This window comes from Lepus europaeus, chromosome 10 (assembly GCF_033115175.1).
Source record: "Lepus europaeus isolate LE1 chromosome 10, mLepTim1.pri, whole genome shotgun sequence".
NCBI classification, from domain to species: Eukaryota; Metazoa; Chordata; class Mammalia; order Lagomorpha; family Leporidae; genus Lepus; species Lepus europaeus.
Genome location: NC_084836.1, coordinates 20,386,100 through 20,410,300, shown reverse-complemented (window position 1 = coordinate 20,410,300; position 24,201 = coordinate 20,386,100). Strand labels below are relative to the sequence as shown.

At 41.5% G+C, this 24,201-nt stretch overlaps 1 pseudogene; it reads left to right on the top strand.

Annotated features, from left to right (window-relative positions):
• The first annotated feature begins 1,644 nt into the window (after nt 1-1,644).
• On the top strand, nt 1,645-12,915 carry LOC133767990 (trafficking protein particle complex subunit 13-like; annotated as a pseudogene).
• Nucleotides 12,916-24,201: the final 11,286 nt, after the last annotated feature.

Here is a 24,201-nt window from a genome sequence, read left to right as displayed (position 1 = left end):
CTATTAATGGCTGATCTGTACAGTGATCTGCCCTCAAGGAGACCCAACAGGCCAGTCCACTGCAGTGGCTTTCAATGTGATATACCATAATTTTTTAAAAAGATTTATTTATTTATTTGACAAGCAGCGTGACAGAGAGGGGGAAATACAGGGAATCTTCCATCTGCTGGTTTACTCCTCAAATGGCTGCAACAGCTGAACTGGGCCAAGCTGAAGCCAGGAGCCTGGCACTCCACCTGGGTCTCCCACATGGGTGACGGGGTCCCAGGTACTTGGCTCATCTGTTGCTGCTTTCCCAGGTGCATTAGCAGGGAGCTGGATCAGAGCCAGAGCAGCCAGGACTCAAACCTGTGCTCACATGAGATGCTGGAATTGCAGGGGCAGCTGAACCCATTGCACTACAAGCCAGCATATGAATTGTTTATCTATTTGTCAGTTGACAGATCTTTGAGAGGTGTCCAGTATTTGGCTGTTAGGAATAATGCTCAAGCCTTGCATCTTTGAGATGGCCTTTACAATTAATATATGGGCCATTTTCAATGTTATTTATTTGAAAGCTAGAGTTACAGAGAGAGATTGAGAGAGAGAGAGAGAGAGGTCTTTCATCTGCTGGTTCACTCCCCAAATGGCTGCAATGGCCAGAGCTGGGCCTATCTGAAGCCAGAAACCAGGAGCTTCTTCTGGGTCTCCTACATGGGTACAGGGGCCCAAGCACTTGGGCCATCTTCTACTGCTTTCCCAGGCCATAGCAGAGAGCTGGATTGGAAGTAGAGCATCTAGAACTAGCTTTACCTGCTATGCCACAGTGCTGATCCCAATTTTCAATATTTTAAGAACACTAAAGAAGCATCTCACTGGCTAACAAAATTGTCAGAGTGATGCTATTAAGTGGAAGATCATGCAATCCCCTTTCTTGAAGTCTCTCCTTGACTCCCTTTTCACTTGGAGTTGGGACCCTGGACACAAACTCCAAGACTCTATTCAATTGGTTCTCCTGTGTCCTGGTCTTGTCTTATGTCTTGGCTGTTCTGAGCTTGGTCCTCAAACACTTGTGCATGCTCCCTCCTCAGGGTTTTGTTCTCCTTGCTTTCTTCCTCTTCCCCAAGGGATCTCAATCGATGATTTGTTACTGCCTTCAGGTCTTGCTCAAATATCACCTTTTCAGTCTGACGTTTCTGCCCTCGAATTCCGTAAAGGACACCCTTGCATCCCACTGTGCTTTGCATCTTCCATCTCTCTTCCTGCTTTATGTTTCTTTTAGAACGTCTTCTATTCACATAGTTTACTTATCTTTCTAACGTTTTCTCCACTGGAATGCAAACTCCAGGAGGGTAGGAATTTCTCAATTTTTGATTTTTTTTTCATTCAAAATGTTTATCATTTTTAACATGTATCATATGATGTGATCATTCTACACACGTACACAATGTGTCATGATCAAATCAGACTAATTAGTATAGCCATCTCCTTAAACATTTAGCGTATCTTTGTGTTAGGAACCTTTAAATTATGCTGTAGAACATTGGAACTTACTCTTCCTATCTAATTGTGTTTTGGCAGAGGCAGAAATTTTTCTGTTTTGTTCACTGTTATATTCTCAGCACCTAGGCTAGCCCCTGGTAGATACTAGACTTTATTAAAGAGATGTCAAAAATACATCAAAGAATGAATGAACGTGCCTCAAATCAGGCTGCTCAGGGACGTCAAACATTACAGTTCTTTGCTTTTGGCTGGAAGTGTAGCCATACAACTTGAAAATGTAACTCATGCAGATCAGAAGTTCTAATAAGCACGTGTCTTTGACTATGCCCAGTCTTCTGACGAATGTTTAACATATGGGAACAATCATTTGATGCAATTTACTTGGTTGAAAAAACTTTGGAAGCCTGCGATTCACATAGGGAAAATTTGCCCCTGGCAGTAAGGACTTTGGGGACAGCTTTTCTAAAGCACTGTTGAAGATGGGCTTAGTGGAAACAGCAGATTAATTACAGAGAAATTTCGTGGGTGAGGGGGAAGCTGCGTGTTGAATAAATGTTTATCAGCACCTATCATTTGACCAGTCTGTTCAAAGGTTCCTGTTGCAATCTGTTTTGGCAGCACTTGTGTAAAATTGAGGTAGCAGTGACAAAGGTTTTATTTATCTCATGTTATTATCTGTTGACTTTTAAAGGGCTCAGTAATGAACAGCAGTGGATTAGCTAACCCATTGGTAAGAGTGAAGCAATGTCTTGGGAAGCCCCTTTGGAACCTTTCAAGTCGGTCAGGGTCATGGGCTCCTATTGAAGAGAACATCTCAAGGAACAAGGGTTCTTTTATAACTGTGTGAGATGAGGGCCACAGAGGAGAAAGGATGTGCTCAATCCACATCATTAAATAAGAATATGGCCAAAGTAAAACAAAAACTAATGCGAAAGATCTCATATTAATTGCATTCTGATTCAATCAGCACTTTCTATGCATTATATCACCTCATTGACCCTACAACTTTGTGAGATAGTGCTATTTGTCACATTCTATATTCAAGAGACCTGAGATTCACAGAGACTAAGTAACTTTTCCAAGGCCCCAAGTAAATGTGAAAGTTGGGATTCAAATCTGATTATCTTTGACTTTGAAAATCTATGATCTCTTTCTATAACTTACAGTGTCTCCAAGTGGGAAAATCACTTTCTCTAAATGTCTCATAAGTTCTGTCCTTTGACATCTACACACAATAATGATGATGATGATAATAATGATAATAACATATATTTCCTGGATACCCATATATTAGTAGGCATAAGTCTAGCTCTGGGAATATATAAGTGAATGGCAGAAAGAAAAGTTACTGCCCTTGTAGGGAGTAAAGATAATGAACCTAATACATAAGCAGTTTATGTTTTTTTTTTTTCTGAAGGTGAAAAGTGCAATAAGGAAAATGAAAACAGCAGGGAAAAGAGGACTGGAAGTCTCCTAGAGTGTGGTGAGTTCCAGTGGGCAGTCAGGGAAGCCATCACCAAGCAGGTAATATTGGAGCAAAGACTTGAGGTGAAAGTGTAGCTATCTGGGGTGAAACACTTGGGACAAAGAAGAGTTAGTGCAAAAGTCCTGAAGTAGAAGCACGCACTGTGGGTTTGGGGAGCGTGGAGAAGACGAATACAGCTAGAGGGCTGATACGAAAAGCAGAGTGGGGGAAGATGAGGTGAGGTGAAAGGGGGGCCGGCTTGTGTGGGGTCTTGTAGGCCACTGTGGAGATGTGAGCTCTTACCCTCAATGAAGTGAGGGAGTCTTTGTGAGGCATTGGGCAGAGGGGGCAGCACCCAGCTTACACGTTGAAAGGATCTCTTTGGCTGTGCTGAGGGATGTGCAGGATGACAAGAAGGGCAAGACCATATAGAAAGCTATTTTAATAGTCTAGGTCAGAGATGATGATGGCTGAGACCAGGGCAGAAGCAATGGAAGTAGTGACTCCGTTCCAGATAAGGTTTTTCTTTTTAACTTTTATTTAGTAAATATAAATTTCCAAAGTACAGTTTATGGATTACAATGACTTCCCCCCCCCCCATAACTTCCCTCCTACCTGCAACCCTCCACTCTCCAGCTCCCTCTCCCATTCCATTCACATGGAGATTCATTTTCAATTATCTTTATATACAGAAGATCAATTTAGCATATATTAAGTAAAGATTTCAGCAGTTTGCACACACACAGAAACACAAAGTGTAAAATACTGTTTGAGTACTAGTTATAGCATTAATTCACATTGAAGAGCACATTAAGGACAGAGATCCTGCATGAGAAGTAAGTGTACAGTGACTCCTGTTGATGACTTAACAAAGTGACACTCTTGTTTATGGTGTCAGTAATCACCCGAGGCTCTTGTCATGAGTTGCCAAGGCTATGGAAGCCTTTTGAGTTCGCCAACTCTGATCCAGATAAGGTTTTTTGAGAGATTTGAAATAAGGAGAGGAATTATGGTTATCTACCACTTTTCCATCAGGAATCTACCTTTCTCTCCCCATTGTTTCTCTAAGAAACAATGCTGGGGCTGGCGCTGTGGTGTAGTGCCGGTAAAGCTGCTGCCTACAGTGCCAGCATCCCCACATGTGTGCCGATTTGAGTCCCAGCTGCTCCTCTTTCCATCCAGCTCTCTGCTATGGCCTGGGAAAGCAGTGGAAGATGGCCCAAGTTCTTGGGCCCCTGCACCTGCGTGAGAGACCTGGAAGAAGCTCCTGGCTACGGATTGGCGTATCTCCAGCAATTGCGGCCATCTGGGGAGTGAACCAGTGGATGGAAGACCTCTCTCTCTCTCTGCTTCTCCTTCTCTCTCTGTGTAACTCTGACTTTCAAGTAAATAAATAAATCTTAAAAAAAAAACAAACAGTGCTATGAGTTCAGTTCAAGAACCTTCACAATGTGTGTGACACGTGGCAAAGTGCTTTAGTCTGAGAAGAAAGCCCAATCCTCCGGGACATTTTACCATTCAGTCTATATAAGTCACAGTGTTTTAAATTCCGAGTAGCAAGAGTCAGACTCCTGTACTGTTCTCTCTCTGCAGACTGCTTCTGTGGGCCACACTTCCTTCCTTCCTTCCTTCCTTCCTTCCTTCCTTCCTTCCTTCCTTCCTTTTCTTTTTTTTTTTTTAAGATTTATTATTTATTTGAAAAGCAGAGCTGCAGACACAGAGAGAGAGAGAGTGAAAGAGGGAGGGGGTGGAGAGGTCTTCCATCTGCTGGTTCACTCTCAAATGGCCACAACGGCCAGAGCTGTGCCAATCAGAAGCCAGGAGACCGGAGCTTCTTCTGGGTCTTCCACATGTGTGCAGGGGCCCAAGTACTTGAGGTCTTGCACTGCTTTCCCAGGTCATTAGCAGGGAGCTGGATCAGAAGAAGAGCAGCCGGACACGAACCGGCACCCATATAGGATGCCGTTGCCACAGACGGAGGCTTCACCCGCTACGCCACAACGCCAGCCCCCAATCTCACTTTCTTTTTCTGTAAAATGGCATTATTATTATTATTCCTCAAATGTAAGGTAATGTGATCTCTTTGAGCAGTTAATTTGTTTTGATTACTGTTGTAGCCAGGTACTTTTTTTAAAACAATTTATTTATTTATTTAATAGAAAGGCAGAGTTACAGAGAAGAGACGGGAGGGGGGTGGTTTCTATCTGCTAGTTCACTCCCCGAAGGGCGCAACAGCCAGAGCTAGGCTGATCCAAAGCTGGGAGCCAGGGGCTTTTTCCGGGTCTCCCACATGGGTGCAGGGGCCCAAGGACTGGAGTCATTTTCTACTGCTTTCCCAGGCCATAGCAGAGAGCTGGATTGGAGGTGAAGCAGCCAGGACTCGAACCAGCACCTATATGGGATGCCGTCACTGCGAGAGGCGGCTTTACCCGCTATGCCACAGTGCAGGCCCCTGTACCCAGGTACTTTGAAAAGTGCCTGGCCCATAGTAATTTCTCTATAGTCACTGAATGACAAATCAAAGAGACTATACTCAAAGGCCTATGGGAAAAACTCAGAAATCTATGTTAGGTTAATTATTAGCAAACTTAGACAACCTCTGAGATAAAAAGCTTTAAGGGAGGCCTGAATTCACAGGATAATTACTTTGCTTTGACTTAGTCTGTCATTTCTAGCTGCTCATATAATGGAATAATGAGGAAAACCCCTCAGTTTCTAGCCTCTGGTGTGCACACACATTTTCATATGCCAACAGCACCTGGGCAGCTTATATAAGAATAAGCACCCTTTTAAAAATTAAGAACATCTGCTGTTTTTAATCTGTCTCATTAGAGAGTTTCTTTGCACCCTGAACATGATCACTGGGGAAGCCAGCAGTGAACATACACAGCCAGGCGGAGGTGCGTTCCAGCCAGTCCAAGACTTAATCTACAAAAGTACACAGAACACTGCTTGACTATAGCGAATGTTGAAGAAGTACCTGCCCTTCTTATTACTGTAATTCCTTCCTTCCCTTCTAACCTTCCTTCCTTCCTTCACTAATCCATTCGTGTTATAAATATTTACTTATGTTTGATATTTTTTAGTTGTAAAAATTACCTTTATTTATTAGGGGAGGGGAGACAGAAGGGAGGTAAGAGGAGAGAGAGAGAAAGAGAAAGATATATATATATATAGAGAACCTACTTATTGGCTCACTCGTTAAATGCTCACAACTACAATAGCCAGAACTAGGCTGGGCCGAAGCTGGGAGCCAGGAACTCAGTCTAGGTCTCCTATGTGGGAGAAACCCAATCATCTGAGTGTCACTGCTGTGTCTCAGGCTCTGTGTTAGCCAGAAGCTGGAGCCAGTTGCTGCAGCTGAGTTTCAAATACAGATCTACTGATGTGGGTGTCTTAAGCAGCATCTTAACCAATAGGCCAGTGCCCTACCCCTGACACCTGCTTTGTACAGGTGCTGTGGTATATGTAGGGGAAATAGAGATGAATGAGACAGTCACGTGAAACTGATTAGAAAACAATGTGGAAAGGGCATGTGTCCAACCCTTCTTTTTCCTGACATTGTATTTATGGAACATAAGTGCTTTAGTGGTGTCCTTAAGTTCCCCTTTTCTCTTCATCTTGAAATAGTGTCTCAAGCTCTGTTATACTTACTGTGAGGAACCCAGTGCCATACCTTGAGTTTTCAGAGGATTCCTGTTGGTCATTTCATCCTCTAGCTTCTTTCCTGCTCTTCATTTGTCTTCTATCTTTTAAATTAAAATTTTATTATTTACTTATTTGAAATGAAGAGAGAGAGAGAGAGAGAGAGAGAGAGAGAGAGAGAGAGAAATTGATTTTGCATCTGCTGATTCACTCCCTAAAGGTCTGAATCAGCCAGGACTGGGCAGGCCAAATCCAGGACCCTGGAACAATATCTGGGTCTCCCTCATGGATATCAGGGACCCAACAACTTGAGCCATAATCTGCTGCCTCCCAGACTGGGCATTAGAAGGAAACTGGAATTGAAATTTGAGGCAGGACTCAACCTAGATACTCTAATATGGAATGCAGCCATCCTGAGTGGTGTCTGAACTGCTATGCCAAGTGCCCACCCCCAGAATCTCTTTGGACGTAGAATTGACAGGTTTTCTGATGAATTGGATGTGGATTTTACATAAAGAATGAAGGTCAAGGATGTTTCTAAGGTTTTTGGCCTGAGCAGCAGGAAGGTTAGAATTAGTAAAAGCAGCTCATGCTTAATGCAATACATCTGGAAAATACCTAAAATATGAGTGGGAAAACAGTAATTGCCCACAATTCCTATAATCTAAAGATAATCAATGTTAACATTTTGATGTGTTTCAGTCTGATCATTTTTCTCTTCCTTGTTAATTGTTCAATGATTTTTTATGTATATGAAATATGTATATTTTGTATGTAAACACATACATACTTACATTGCTTTAAAAAGAAACTTAACATAATGAAAATAGCTCTGAGCTGTTGTCACCCATTTTTCTGTTAGCAGGCAGCATAAAACTGACGAACTTCCCCGTAACATTATTTTCTAATATTCTGACTTTTTTTCTCATATCATTAAAAGGTTTTAGAAAAGATAATTTTTTTTGACAGGCAGAGTTAGACAGTGAGAGAGAGAGACAGAAAGGTCTTCCTTCTGTTGGCTCACTCCCCAAATGGCCGCCATGGTCTGCGTGCTGCGCCAATCTGAAGCCAGGAGCCAGGCACTTCCTCCTGGTCTCCCATGCAGGTGCAGGACCCAAGCACTTGGGCCATCCTCCACTGCCTTCCTGGCCACAGCAGAGAGCTGGACTGGAAGAGGAGCAACCAGGACAGAACTGGCGCCCCAACTGGGACTAGTACCCGGAGTTTAGACGCCATAGGCGGAGGATTAGCCTAGTGAGCTGCGGCACCAAGAAAAGATAATTTTAATGGATGCATTATATACCAGAGTCTAGTGATAACATTATGCCTATAGCTATTTCTATGTTGTTGGACATTTAGGTACTTCCCATTTTTGTGCTATTAAAAATAATACTTCCATCCTTGCACGTAAGTATTTGTGTATGTCTCTGGTGGCTTCCTCCTAAGAAATTGTTCAATTTGAAGCCATCAGGTCACTATTTTAAAAAGATGACTTCTTGCTTATTGATTATTTCTCAGCATCATACTACCACATGATGGTGAGAAGCTAAGAGTTTAATGTCCCTAACAGTGCTCATTTAAGCACTCACTCACTCACTCAGTTTCTCATTAAGGTTTTAAAACTTCTCTCAATTTCTCTTCCAACTTTGATTAAACTGAAAAAGCTAACTCTTATTAATCTATGTTAATGAGCATGAAGAACATTTGAAAGTCATGTAGAACTGCTGATTACTGTATCTCACTCAATACAGGGCCCCTTACTTCATTGAGAAATTCTTTTTCTTCCAACTCTGTGCCAATCTCTTCCTCTGTGTCCTTTATTGGCAGGGCATGGTTCTGAGTCCAGTGTTAAACAATTTCCAAAACTAAAAGCCATATCTAAAAATCATGAACATTTTTCTAAAGTTACAGCTTCCCGAACCACCAACTAAGGATATCACTTAGGACGATAAATAACTGAAACCCATAAAACATCTTGGGGAGGGGGAACCCAGCAGTGCAGTCATGGAAACACAGGAGAACAGGGATAAATCTCCAGCCAGGAGGAAGTCTTAGGCTTGTAAGGTTCTTGCTGTTTTGTTTAGTCTCTGATTTGGCTTTGCAGGGGTGCACAAAGAGTGATCTATTATTCACATATAATAGAGTTAGGTTGATTTGTTACTGTTTTGTTCCTTTTTGGGTCTTGCATCCTTCCTATCCCTAGGCACACATTCATTTTAGTTGGTGTTAACTGTTTATTTTTTGGCATGTGAATCATCATATCAATTTGAAGAGCCAAGATTATCTAAAAGGTCTAACCAAAGTGCCACAACCCATCTCATCCCTTGGACCCCAGTTCGCTTTCCCTGGCCACTCTTGTGGTAATGATCTCATTAGTTCTGGATTAACCTTCCTGTATTTCTTTTGCACAAATGAAGAAAAACAGGTATATTTTATTTTTTTAAAAAAGATTTATTTATTTGAAAGTCAGAGTTACATAGAGAGAGAAGGAGAAGCAGAGAGAGAGAGAGGTCTTCCATCTGCTGGTTCACTCCCCAATTGGCCACAACAGCCAGAGCTGGGTCAATCGGAAGCCAAGGAGCCAGAAGCCAAGATCTTTTGGGCCTCTCATGCAGTTGCAGGGGCCCAAGGACTTGAGCCATCTTCTACTACTTTTCCAGGCCATAGCAGAGAGCTGAATTGGAAGTGGAGCAGCCGGGACTCAAACTGGCGCCCACATGTGATGCCGGCACTGTAGATGGTGGCTTTACCCGCTATGCTACAGCGCTGGCCCCAGGTATATTTTCATATATAGCTTTCTTTCTTTCACTTTTCCTTGAAGGATGGAATATTATATACACCCTTTTGCACTTTGTAGTTGGCCAGTTGGCCATATTTGCTGGGAAGGACTGCCTGCCAACTCATAGAAATTTCCCTCATTCTTTTAATTTTTTTTACAGCAATATAGTACTCATTATATAGACACAGATGCTCTGATCCTGATAAACCCATAGTAAGTTAAAAATGCATTTACTGCCCCTAACCTACTAGCAGCACAGCACACTGTAGAATCTGGGTTATTTACCTTGCTGACTGCAAGACTAATTGGGAGCTGCCCAGCATGGTGAGAGACTATCACAGGGAACATTGTTGGCCTGTCAACAGATCAAAACTCAGAATTTGAAGTATGGTTTCTTTTTTTTTATTTATTTGAAAGGCAGAGTTAAAGAGAGAGGAGGAGGAGGAGGAGGAGAGAGAAAGAGAGAAAGAGAGGGAGAGAGAGAGAGAGTGTGTGTGTGTATATCTTCCATTTGCTGGTTCAATCTCCAAATGGCGGCAACAGCCAAGGCTGGGTCAGGCTGAAGCCAGGAGCCTTGAACTTCTGGATCTCCCACATGGATGGAAGAGCCCAAGCACTTGAGCCATTTTCCACTGCTTTCTCAAGTGTGTTAGCAGGGAAATAGATTACAAGTGGAGCAGCTGGGACTTAAGCAGATGCCCATATGGGATATTGGCATTGCAGTCAGAGGCTTAACCTGCTGTGCCAAGACACTGGCCCCAGAAGTATGGTTTCTATGGAATGCATATCACTTTCTCACACCACCCTGAAATCAAAAATTCCTGAGTCCAACCATTGTCAGTTATGGTTTGTGCATTCAGTCTCCCACACATAGGTGTTTAGGTTGTTCAATATTTTGCAGTTATAGATGATGTAGTGAATAATGTGTATATTTAAGTATGCATGTATTTTAATTTTTAGCATCAAAATAAGCTTATCTATTAATTCTATTTTCCCATGAACTTTTTGAAGTCCTCTGTGTTTGTGTGTGTGTGTATGTGTGTGGGGAAATTAGTTACATGAAGCAATTCAAAGATGGTGCCCAAAGGAAGTAAATCCCCCTGTAAGGTGATTTTTTAAATGATTGGTTGGTCCTTAGCCCTGCCCCAGTGACTCTGCAGTTTTGTGCTATAAAAGGTTCTGTTTTGCACAAAGTAAATGAGTTCTTGCTAGACTTGGCTCCCCGCTGCGTCTGATTGTCTCCGGGATCGGGAGGCTGGGGAACGGGCGAGCGGCGCACTTACCTTTCCTTGGACCCAGTCCATCCTGTACGGGTGGACTAAGACCCAGCATATGTACACATTATTGGTGGTGGTATATCTTCAGTGGGATGATAAAGATAAGTGCAAACTAGTCTTGTATGTAGACAAATTTCTTTCCAAAAGAGTTTTACCAGTATCCATCCATACCAGTAATGTGTGAGAATGCCTGTTTCCACAGTCTTGTCAAAAGAAAATATGATTGTATTTTAATTTTTGTCAGTCTGGTAACTGAGAAATGGCAGCTCCCCAAATTGTGACTTTAGTTCAGCAAGATGGTCCAGTGAGTTCTGTTGGAACAATCCTTCTTGCCTGCATGGTAGTCTAGAAACTGCCAGAGCAATCATAAGATTTACCTCATTTCTTTCACTTTTCTTGGGGATGATACCCTGGTCCTATTATCCTATGTCTAATAATCATAAATTTGTATAGTTTTCCAATTATTTAAGGCAAGAGCATAAATCCAATCCCTGTTAATCATGGTTAGAAGTGGAATTTTATTCAGCATTCATCTGATAAGATTTCCAATAAGATAGAAGAAATAATCAAAGATGAACAAAGCAATGGGGGAAAATGTAGAGCTAAATTGATCAAGGATACTTCAAAGAGTTCATTGAAAATAGAATTAAAAAATAAGTTTCTTTTGTTATAAAATTTCTCTTTAGAAATCTGTGCATATGAGGACCCTTCACAAAGGTAGTAGAAGATGCATATTATGGATATTGCTACCATGACCAGTTGCTTCAAGTAGGGATGTGTGATTGTGGTTGGCTAGAGTGTTTTAGATATAGATCGCCAAGAGACAAAGGATGGCTCTGGTGAAAAGAATCCTTTGGGCCCATAGAGAACATAGTAAAAGGAAAATTTAAGGTACCAGCAAAAAGAAGATAAGCAGTTTGAGGACGTTTGGCTCCTGTTCTTCCCAAACGTGCTTATTTTGCTTTCTCTTGGGCCAAGCTGAACCTCTTCAGCCAGCATAGGCTGTGAGTCAGAAGTGCCATCAAAACGGAAGTGAATTCTCCCAAATAGGAACACCTGCTGGCGCTAAAGGTGACAAGACTGACTAAGCCTACTTTATTCACCAATATAGTCCAGTAACATGTGAAGAGAAAGACTTTACCTGGAGATCTCTTTAACCAAATGATGAGATGGTCCTTGCACTGTAAATGGTATGGAAGTTTTAATGTTGGGAGAAATGTTGACTTTACCACAAAATTTTCGGAGTATATTCCTGGGAGAGACCTTTTTCTGGTTATATCAGCATTCATACTGATAGCAGTCAACATGTAAAAGAAAGATTGGTAAAAGCTGATCTTCAAACAAGTTCTCAGTGTTCAAGTCTGTCAACCTTGAATGTGGCAGTGAGTGAACTTAAACTTGATTGTTGGATTGATGATGTCATACACCATGAAGTAAAAGAAATCGGAACACCTCTCTTGGTATGTGCTGTGAATTATGGAACTCAGGGCAGAGAAAAAATGTATTTTAGGAAATTCTTCAAATTTCAGGTTCTCAAACCACTGGATGTGAAAACCAAATTTTATGACACAGAGACTGATGAAGTACTTCTGGAAGCTCAGATTCAGAATATTACAACCTCACCCATGTTTATGGAGAAAGTTTCATTGGAGCCATCTATCATGTACAGTCTAACAGAACTGAATTCAATCAGCCAAGCTGGAGAATGTGTATCTACATTTGGATCAAGAGGATATTTGCAGCCAATGGATACATGCCACTACTTATACTGCCTAACACCCAAAAAGGAGTTTGCAGAAAAAATAGGCATCATTAAGGGAGTAACAGAAATTGGAAAATTGGATATAGTATGGAAATCAATTCAAGGTGAGCAGGGAGGGTTACAGACCAGCCAACTTCAGAGAATGGCTCCAGATTATGGAGATGTTAGGTTGTCTTTGGAGGCGATCCCAGATACTGTGAACCTTGATGAACCTTTTCACATTACCTGTAAAATAACTAACTGCAGCAGTGAAAGGACTGTGGATCTGGTTTTGGAAATGTGCAATACCAATTCCATCCACTGGTGTGGTATTTCAGGAAGACAGCTTGGGAAGCTACATCCAAGTTCCTCTCTCTGCCTTGCCCTTACTCTATTGTCTTCAGAACAGGGAATACAAAGTGTGTCCGGCTTAAGACTAACAGATACATTCTTAAAGAGAACATATGAATATGACAACATTGCACAAGTGTGTGTGGTATCTTCAGCCATTAAAGTGGAAAACTGAAGACAATTTCCAATCTTACACTTTTCATTTATTTCAGTATTTTTGTCACTTTTGTAAAATAAGTCAAAAGTACAAGTCATTATATATTATTTAAATTTCTCAAAGAAAAAACTATATACAAACTTAAGAAAAGTGTGATTGATTGGAGAGAATGTTTTTGCAACATAGTTAACAGATATTTAACCTCAATACCCTTTTCCAATATTGAAAGGAGTGAGAGAGGGAGTGAAAGAGAGAGGGAGAGTGGGGGGAAGGGGAGGGAGAGAGAGAGAGCGCACGCGTGAGCGTGCCAGCTCTGTGGCTCAGCGGGTTAATGCCCTGGCCTGAAGTGCTGGCATCCCACATGAGTGCTGGTTCATGACCTAGCTGCTCCACTTCTGATCCAGCTCTCTGCTGTAGCCTGGGAAAGCAGTAGAAGATGGCCCAAGTCCTTGGGCCCCTGCACCTGCATGGGAGACCTGGAAGAAGCACCTGGCTCCTGGCTTCAGATTGGCATGGCTCCGGCTGTTGTGGCCAAATGGGGAGTGAACCATCCCTCTCCTCTTTCTGTGTAACTCTGACTTTCGAATAAAAAAATAAATCTTAAAAAAGTATGAAAAAACCTATAAATGTATCAATTTAGAACTTTTAGTTTTTATCAACAATGTATTATGAGCCAGGTGCTATGGCAGTTCCTGTAGACATGATTTAGTTCTCACAACTCTACGGAGTTGACGATGATATCCCCATCTGGCACATGGAAAACAGACGGGGAAACTGTGGGAAACTTGCTTAATTTTGCTATTTCTGAATGGTGGGGCCAAAATTCAATACCAGCTCTGTTGGACTTCAGAGCTCTTTCCCATGCCCTTTCCTCTTCCTTGTGCTCAGTTAGTTTACCTTGAACATTTCTAAAATTACATTGTTATCTGACAGAGTGTCCCCTGACCCTGTCTTTTCTGTTATGGCCCAGAGTAATATTGTGCCCTTAATTCACCAATATCACAGTGAAAGAGTAAATATATTATATGGATAATGTAATGTCAGTTAGTCATAAATATTTATTCTAAGTGAAGAGAAAGGGATAACTTATCACATCCAGTCACAATTAAACACTTGGCAAAACTAGTACCTAGTAGGGAAATTTGAAGTTGGCTAGTTCATTAATTTGGTGCATGGTGTTGTCAAAATTATTCATCAGGCTTAGCTTCAAGCTGACAAGCAATTATTTCTCTGGGGCCAAGTGAATTTCATGACCCAAACCCACAGAAGCATGGAAACTCTCAAACATGGAATTTGAAGATATTCACTTTATCTGTCAATGGATGACTTCAATCTAATTCTTGATTAGGATAATGGAACAACAACAAAAAGGAATTGAGTCTCAGCCATTTAAAAATATTTAGAAAATGACCCATAGGTCTTGTTTTTCATATTGTCTTTGGCTAAATATTTGAATATATTTGCAATTAAAGAACTAAATTGACAGTTTTGAGGTACATTCTTTTTTTAAAATAAAAATGTTTAGGGCAGTTTTAGATTCATGGCAATATTGAGAGGAAAGTATAGAGGTTTCCCATATGTCCTCTTCCCCCTCATTGGCACAGTTCCCCCATCATCTGCCTCCCCCTCCAGATGTTTTACAGTTGATAGACATCTACAAACAAGTCATTATCATCAAAAGTTCATGGTTTACCTGTAAACCATGGAGGATGAAATTTATCTGTATCTGCCATTGCATTCTCATACAGTATTTTCAGAGCTGTGTTTATTTTATTTCCTTCTAGTAAATTATGACTACTGTCATTTTTGTGATTTGGGATTGTTAACATCTCTTGGGCTAGTCCCTCTCAGACCCCTTAGCAGATTGCTATTTTTTTTTTAAGTCTTGTTTATTTCCTTGAAATGGAGAGTTACAGAGAAGGAGAGACACAAAAAACTCTTCACTGGTTCACTCCCCAAATGCCTGCAGCATCCAGGGCTGGGCCAGGCAGAAACCAGGAACCAGGAACTTCATCCTGGGTAGCAAGGATCCAAGTACTTGGGCCATCTTCTGCTGCTTTCCCAGGCACATAAGCAGAAAGGTGTATGGGAAATGGAGCAGCTAGGACATGATTCAGTGCCCATATGGGATGCTGGCATCACAAGTGTTGGCTTAATCCAGTACTCCACAATGCTGGACCCTTGTTTGGCTTTTTAACATTATTTTTCTGAGCTCTACTGATGTCATTTATTCATATGACTATAGTGACCAAGGGATTGCAAAGATGTCTTCTTATCTAAGGAGAATTTGGTTATAAATGTCTCCAGTACTGGCATTACAATGATATATAAGTATTGCAGAGAACCCAAAGTCTGGAGATAGTCTATTTCCAGGGTAGATCAGGGGTTCAGAGTTGGCATTAGGTACCCACACTCTTGCAGATCTACCATTAGAAGGTCATCTCTCTGGCTGGCACTGCAGCTCAATAGGCTAATCCTCTGCCTGAGCCGCTGGCACATGGGATCCTAGTCCCAGTCAGGGTGCCAGAATCTGTCCCGGTTGCCCCTCTTCATTCCAGCTCTCTGCTGTGGCCTGGGAGTGCAGTGGAGGATGGCCCAAGTGCTTGGGCCCTGCACCTGCATGGTAGACCAGGAGAAGCACCTGGCTCCTGGCTTCGGATCAGCATGGTGCACTGGCCGCAGCGGCCACTGGAGAGTGAACTAACAGTAAAGGAAGACCTTTCTCTCTGTCTCTCTCACTGTTAACTCTGCCTGTCCAAAAAAAAAAAAAAAAAAAAAAAAAAAAAAAAGGTCATCTCTCAGTTTCAAAATGGTGGCTGAAGCTCCAAGCCTCAGATTCTCACATAACATATTTAAAATGGGAGAGAAGGCCATTTTGAAGGAAGAAGAGCATTTCTCTAAAGCTACTCTGTTTTATCAGGGAGAAAAATATTTCTTAGTGGACTTCCCTCACTTTAGAAATGGATCAGGTATTAGTATTCATCCTCAACTAATCCCTGGCAAAGAGAAATGGGTTTACCATGGTTGATTTAACCAACTTTTATTCATAACATGAACTGAGTGTATCACTGCCTGAATAAAATTGTGGTTCTGTGAGCAAGGGAGATGGGAAGAATGGTTGTTGGATGGTCAATCTATAGTGTCAATCACAGCACTCAGAAAATATCAATGCCTTCAACTCAGATCTACCATGTGAAGTTTGGACCCACTTATGCAAATACTCATGAAATACCTCAGACTCCTCAGATTTCATGAACTCATGTTTTCTGAGAATCCTGCTGAAATCCTGGGTCTGCTACAAACACAAACTTCCTCCTGCTTTGATGAGATAAATAGCATTGCATCCATCCAGTTGCCCCAAACAGAAACCTAAGTGTAATCCTAACCTCCTCTCTCTGTGAGTCTTCACATTTAGTCAATACAAATAAATCTTACCCAACGTATCTTCTAAATATAACTCAGGTCTTTATACTTCTCTATCTTCCCTTTCTCAGAAGCAAGCTGATGTGCCAAATGACTGATTTGCCAATGAACTAACTCATTTGTATAATATTTGCAAAATTTGCTGGTTATAGCTTTAATATCTTTAATAGAACTGCTTTCTCCTTTAATAAGAATTTTGAACTTTAGTTACTGATGGATAACATTTTTTTTTAAATTAAGCAAATTCTCAGCCTGGAATCCCTAGAAGAGAGTGTGTGAAGCAAAACTTATATGCCAGGGCTTACTGGGGAGGGAAATTCAGTTCTGCACGATGAAGACGGAGGGAAGAGGGGGAATAAAACAGAAAAGGAGAAAAAGCATAACCGGCTGTTGTGTTACCAAGCTTAGGCACACCTCAAGAAAACACTGCTAGCTGTCGTGGGACACCTCCAGAGTGGTCCTGTGGAATCGCTGCTTCTCACAGCAGTCCACTGTGGAAGAAGGGTCATGAAATTGATCTGCAAGCTCGTTCCAGTTTTTTGCTTCATTGGTGAAAGCTGATCTTTCAGGGTGTTGTCTTATTCAATTACTGAATATACTCCTATTAGCAGTGCCTTTGGGCAACAACCATTTGCTAGGAAAAGCAGAGGTTCCCTGGGGCTCCTTCAGATTGGACTTGCATGCTGGATCCACCTCAGCTCCATGCCTAAGCTCGGTCCTTATTACTGACGAGGCTAAGAAAATTGGAGACATTAGGATATGAGGCAACGGTAGCAGTGGCTGGGATTCGAGCCATCTCTGGGATTGCTCCAGCCTGGGAAGAAAGGCAGGTGGCCAAGGCTGGGGTGAATGTAAGGATGAGCAGCTCAGGAGTGGTGCACAAACCGAGTTCAGTACATAAATAAAGGGTCATCTGCTGCATGAGCCAGTGATGGAAGGATCCCAAGAAGACCTAAAAATCAATGAAAAAAAAAAAAAACCCACATTTTCAAGAATTCTTTTGATTTGACTGATCACTTTTTTTTCATTTCTCCAATCTCTCAAATGTCATAAAAACATACTGTGGAATTTCTGGAATTAAAACATTTGAATTTACTTTTACTTTTCCATGGATTAAAGAACTGCATTTGAAAAGCAAAACTTAAAAATTATTGGTTTAAAATAGAAATGGATCTTTATGGTTTCAGGTAGGAAAGAGTTTCTTAATTAGAAGGCAAAAGCACACATCCTAAAATCACATTTAATGCGAACAGAAAGTTCACATTAAAATGTTTAAATTCTGTGTATCAAAGTTAAAAGATAGGAGAAGACAATTCAGTGTATGTAACTTAAAAGGTTTAAGATCTCAAATACATAAAAAAATTCTATAAGTCAACAAAATATTTGAATAACCTAGTAGTACAATGGGCAAAGCATATAAAGAAGAAAATAACAGGATGGGAAAACTGAATGACAGACAAGCCTAGCCTGAAAGGGCCAGAACTATGGCACAGCAAGTTAAGCTTCCGTCTGCAGTGCCTGCATCCCATATGGGTACGGGTTCAAGTCCCAGATGCTCCACTTCAAAACCAGCACCCTTGCTAATGTGCGTGGGAAAGCAGTAGATGATGGCCCAGATTATTGGGCCTCTACATTCATGTGGGAGACCTGGAAGAAGCTTCTGGCTCCTGGCTTCCACCTGGCCTAGCCCTGCCATTGCAGCCATTTGGGAAGTGAACCAGTGGATGGAAGATTTCTCTATCTCTCCCTCTCTGTCTGTAATTCTGCCTTTCAAATAAATAAGTAAATCTTAAAAAAAAAAAAACCTACCTAGTAATCAAGGAAAGGCAAATTAAAGTGATAAGATGTCATTTCATATCCGTTAAGTTAGCCCAAAGTAAAGAACCTGACATTATTATATGCTAGTGAAGATATAGAAAAATAAGAGTATCATCAGTACAGCAAGTTTGGGGAGCAATTTAACAAAGTCAAAGTTGAAAGTATCCATGCATTACAACACTACAATTTAATTTATTTGTTGCATGTCCTAGAAAACATTTGAATCTGTGTACCTGGACTTAGATGTAGGAACATTCATTGCAATATTGATTGAAATAGAGAAAAAGTGAAAACAACCTTTGTGTTCATCAATGAGAGAATGAATGAGAGAGGTCTCCAAAAATTTCATGGAAAATACATATTATAAAAAAACATGCATACAGTTCAGTATTTTTTCATACCAAAATAAACATGTTTAAAAAAATTTGAGGGGCCAACACTATGGTATAGCCAGTTAAGCCACAGTCTGCAGCGCTGGCATCCCATAAAGGTGTTGGTTTGAGTCCTGGCTGCTCCACTTCTGATCTAGATCCCTATTAAGGTGCCTGGGAAACAGTGGGCTATGGCCCAAGTAATTGGGGCCCTGCACCCATGTGGAAAGGCCAGATGAAGATCCTGGCTTTGGCCTGGCCCAGCCCTGCCCCTTCTGGCCATTTGGGGGAGTGAACCAGCAGATAAAGAGATCTCTCTCTGTACCTTTCTCACTGTAATTCTGAGTTACACAGAGCTTCCAACTATGTATAGGGTTATATTTCTTTCAAATAAAGGACTGAATCAAAGATGACAGAATCATAAGAGTTCTTGAATTTGATAGAATTTTGAAAAAGTTCTAGAGGGAGGGAGGCATTCAGCCTAGCAGTTAAGGTGCCAGTTAAATACCAGAATCTCATGTTGGATTATCCAGGTTTGATACCCAGCTCCAGCTCTTGACTCTAGATTCCTGCTAATGCACACTGGGAAGCAGCAGTGATGGCTCAAGTAAATGCATCCCTGCCACTCTTGGGGGACCTGGAAGGTTTCCTGGCTCTTTTTTTCTTGGTCCAGCCACAGCCTTTGCAAGTATTTGGTAAGTAAACCATTGGAAGGACTCTCTCCCTCTCCTCCCTATCTCTTTCCTCTTCCTCTCAAAAGTTAGGAAAAAAAAAGACAGCCATTCTTGAAAAATACTCTATGATTTTTTAAATTTAAAGACATCAAACTAAAAAAATTTTTTTGTAAAAGAAAATGTGGATAGGTAAAAATCATAAGCTTAATGAAGTTGAAATAGAGAATTTAAATTGAATTTAAATGCAAACTACAGTTAAATTCAGAAGCATGCTGTATAAATTAAAATTGGTTAAAAGCATCCTATTATACTTCAATGGTAAAATTTCAATTTGTAACTAAAAAAATAGAGGCTGGTTGACTTAATAAGAGTCTGCAGAATGATTCTACATGGAAGAGGAAAAGAAATAGAAAAAGGAAATGAGCAGAGTTTATTCTAGTGGATAATGTGATTAGAATGCCTGTCACACACCTCTATTGATGCTGCTGATGTTTGCCAGTATTTGTGGAAAGAGTGTGTCAGACAGGGTATGGTTTTAGTTGCTGTCATCATGAACCAAAATAAACAAGGGCAGACTTATTTTTCTCTCATGTAATAGTCCAAGTAGACTGAAACACCAGATTTCCAGTGTCAGGGACCCAGGCTCCTTCTATTTGCTTGCTCTGTCTTTCTCAATACACCATGTGCTTCATGGTCCAGGATGGCAGCTGCAGCTTTCACCATCAGGTCTATGTTTTATTCTCTAAGAAGGAAGTAAAAAGAAAGTAGTGGACAAGCCCCTTGACCAGAAAACAACAGCACAGCAAGTGTTTATATTGCATTAGGTATTATAAGTAATCTAGAGGTGGTTTAAAGTACATGGGAGGATTGCGAAGAGTGCATCTGAATATTATGCCATTATTCTATAAGGAACTTGAGCATCCTTAGATTCTGGTATCCATGGGGGATCCTAGAACTAATCCTCTGCGGATGAAGATGGCAACTTTACTCAGAACCAGTCTTCAGCTTGACACTGGCTTACTGCATTTGAACCCAATTTTGGAAGTTATTCCTCATGAGTCTTACTGATTTTCCTGTTGAGTACTCTGCTTCATCAATCTTCCAGCTGTGCTTCAGTTCTAGAAAGAACGCTATCCAGGATCCAGCTGTAGGCCTTGTAAACTCAATTCGCTTCTCAATGCCCAGGCTTCCCCTACACTAATGGGAAAGGGCCTGTGTTGGGGCACCATGGGTTAAGCCACTGCCGTGGTACCAGCATTCTGTATGAGCACTGGTTCAAGTTCTGGCTGCTCCCTTATAATGTGGCAGGGAAAGCAGCAGCAGATGACCCAAGTGCGTAGGTCCCTGCCACCCATGTGGGAGACTCTGATGAGGTTCCAGGCTCCTGTCTTTGGCCTTGACCAGTCCTGGCTGTTGTAGACATTTGAGGAGTGAATCAGCAGATGGAAATTCTATCTAACCTCAACTTTCATATAAAATAAATAAATATTTTTTAAATAAAGTGTAATATAAAGATACCACACTAGAATGCTGTATGTATTAATAGTAATGCTTGAAAATTCTGGCAAATATAATCAGGAAAACAGGCAGGAAGAAAAGTCAATCTCCCAACTGCTGGGCATAGCTTTGGATTGCCTCTAAAAATTGACTTTGAGATTTTAAAATATTATTGTTTCGTGGCTTAAGGTAAAAAGATTACATTTATTATTTTAAAAGTTCTTTGCATTTCAAGCAGGCTCAGCTTTATATCCCTTTGTCCATTCATTCGTTCATTCATCGTGACAAATGCTATGAGAGATACACAGTGCATTGATATGGTCCTTACCTTCATGTAGCTTTTTATTATTTCGCTGGTTCATTTATTGACATAATAAGTATTTACTGGGCACCTACTTTGTGCCCGATTCTGGGCTAAGGGAGCAGTTGGATGGGAAATGAGAAATACTCTCAAGGAGTTTATAGAAGATAAGGCAAAGATGGAATCAAATAAAATAAGACAATTATAGAACAGAAATGGATAATGTACTGTGCTTATTTTAAAATCAGAGCTGTTTGCAGCATCTTTAAGATAAAAAAAAAAAAAACTGCTGCAAAATAGGAGGGCCCTCCCAGTCTCTAAGCATCTGTGATTTCTCTTGGAATGTTTACAGAATGGGGCCTGAGAAAAATCTTTCCTGTTAACAAGCCAGGAGGCAGTTTATAGTTAGATGAGAGGGCTCAACCAGAAGGGGTGATGGAATATGACCAAAAATTTTGGAGAGAACCAAAAGGAAACAGTTTTTTTTAAGATTTATTTTTTTATTTATTTGAAAGACAAAGTTACAGAGAGAGGTAGAGATAGACAGATAGGTCTTCCATCCGCTGGTTCACTCCCCAGATGGCCACAACCGCCGGAGCTGTGCCGATCTGAAGCCAGGAGCCAGGAGCTTCCTCCGAGTCTCCCACTGTTGCAGGGGCCCAAGGACTTGGGCCATCTTCTACTGCTTTCCCAGGCCACAGCAGAGAGCTGGATCAGAAGAGGAGCAGCCCATATGGGATTCTGGTGCTTCAGGCCAGTGTGTTAATAAACTGCGCCACAGCACTGGCCACAGGAAACAGTTTTAAATTAAAATTTTTAGTTGTCTTTGAAAAACAAGTGGCAAATCCTTATGCAACATTTCTATTAGAAGCTAAGCTAACTTGTTTTAGGTATGTCTCTGTGTATTGTGTTAATTGCTGAAATAATTGAGCCCAGAGACTGTAGAGTTGTAAGATGGGATTTGATAGAATACAAGGACTCTCAGAGACCAGGCATACTGTGATGGGGCCAGCTGTGATAGACTTGGTGAATGGGGGCTGGGTGACCACGGTCCAGACCCATCCCCACTACCATTTGCTTCTGCTCTTTCCTTCTTTCACCTTCTCATTTATTGAGCAACTGGGCTGTGTGTAAAACCTGATGGTAAACCCAGGACACAAACCAAGATCAGTAAGGATGGCCTTTCACAGTTGAGGGACTTAAATTTTTTACTGTTTCCCGATAGGGAAAGAAATATCCCTGAATTCCCACAACCCAGCTATTAAACTTTTTTTTTATTTAATTTTATTATTTATTTATAATTTATTTATTTATTTTTTGACAGGCAGAGTGGACAGTGAGAGAGAGACAGAGAGAAAGGTCTTCCTTTACCGTTGGTTCACTCTCCAATGGCCGCTGCGGCCGGTGCACCATGCTGATCCGAAGCCAGGAGCCAGGTACTTCTCCTGGTCTCCTATGCGGGTGCAGGGCCCAAGCACTTGGGCCATCCTCCACTGCACTCCTGGGCCACAGCAGAGAGCTCGACAGGAAGAAGGGCAGCCAGGACAGAATCCGGCGCCCCAACTGGGACTAGAACCTGGGGTGCCGGTGCTGTAGGCGGAGGATTAGCCTATTGAGCTGCGGCGCCGGCCCCCAGCTATTACTTCTAGGAGTGTAAGCAGAAAGAATGAGATGGGCCCCACTTAGGTATGCAGCTCATGGATGGCTTTGGGTGGATAGATAAATAGGACTATCATAGATAGTGGGCTCAGTACACGGTGAGGGGCATTGTCTCTTATGTATTTCTTGTGGGTTTTGCTAGAATAGTCATGCTCCCTTGTCCAGCAAACGACCCCAGGTTCCTCTGATTCTCAGGGGAGGAAAAATCCTCTGCTTAGACATTTCCCTGTATAGAGAAGGAGTGTAATGTTGGAAATGGTAGGCTTTGGTTCGAACCCCACTATTTGGACTTGATAGCCCTTGGTTTTAGGTGAGCCCCTTAGTTGGCTTTTGTCTCCTCAGAAGTGAACAGGATGTGCTTTGGAAAGTTTGTAAAAGTATTACAGTAATAATACAAAAAATGGCAGACCAATACATGGCAATGTGGTGAGTATCTAGTTTTCTTTGATTTCTCTTTTTTTCAGACATAAAGGTTTAAAATTAAGATTTAACTTGGCCGGTGCGTGGCTCACTAGGCTAATCCTCCGCCTTGCGGCGCCGGCACACCGGGTTCTAGTCCCGGTCGGGGCACCGATCCTGTCCCGGTTGCCCCTCTTCCAGGCCAGCTCTCTGCTGTGGCCAGGGAGTGCAGTGGAGGATGGCCCAAGTGTTTGGGCCCTGCACCCCATGGGAGACCAGGATAAGCACCTGGCTCCTGCCATCGGATCAGCGTGGTGCGCCGGCCGCAGCGCGCTACTGCGGCGGCCATTGGAGGGTGAACCAACGGCAAAAGGAAGACCTTTCTCTCTGTCTCTCTCTCACTGTCCACTCTGCCTATCAAAAAAAAAAAAAAAAAAAAGATTTAACTAAATTCTTTTCAGTTGCCTTTAACTTCTGTGGTTGATTTCTTTACTTTTGCTTATGTGACATAGGTTTAGGGCTTGTATGCTTCAGAAAGATTAGAAATGCATCGTCTTGTACACCATGGAACAACCAGTGTCTGGTTCAGAGCAGGGCTTGATAAATACTGAATAAATGAATGCGTGCATTGAATGAAGTAGCATGAAGTGAGGAGGGTTTGTACTCATAACTACACTCAGCCTCATCACACCAGGTGTCCAAGTTTCGATTTGGAAAGTCTGGTCCTTCTAATGTTACACGGTACCTGAATATATCTTTTATTTTTGAATGGGCTAAGGAGTCTGAGCACCCCCCCCACTCCACCTTTTTTGCTATTGCTGAAGATTTGTTTGAATTTTGTGATTCCATTCTTCATCCTACTTTCTTTTACACTTTAGGATGGACTCTGGGTCTGATTATAACTTAAACTTTGTATGGGGGTATTATTGACACATTTGCTTATTTTATCATGTAGATAGAAACATTGTTTTCTCATTGTAATGCAGTCAGCAATTAAATCCAAGGAAGCCCACATTTGCTGATAGATGATTTAATATCATGAAATAACAGTATTTTAATTAGATATTAATTTTTAAAGATTTATTTATTATTTTATTTATTTGAATGACAGAGTTAGAGAGAGGCAGAGAGAGAGAGAGAGAGGTCTTCCATCTGCTGGTTC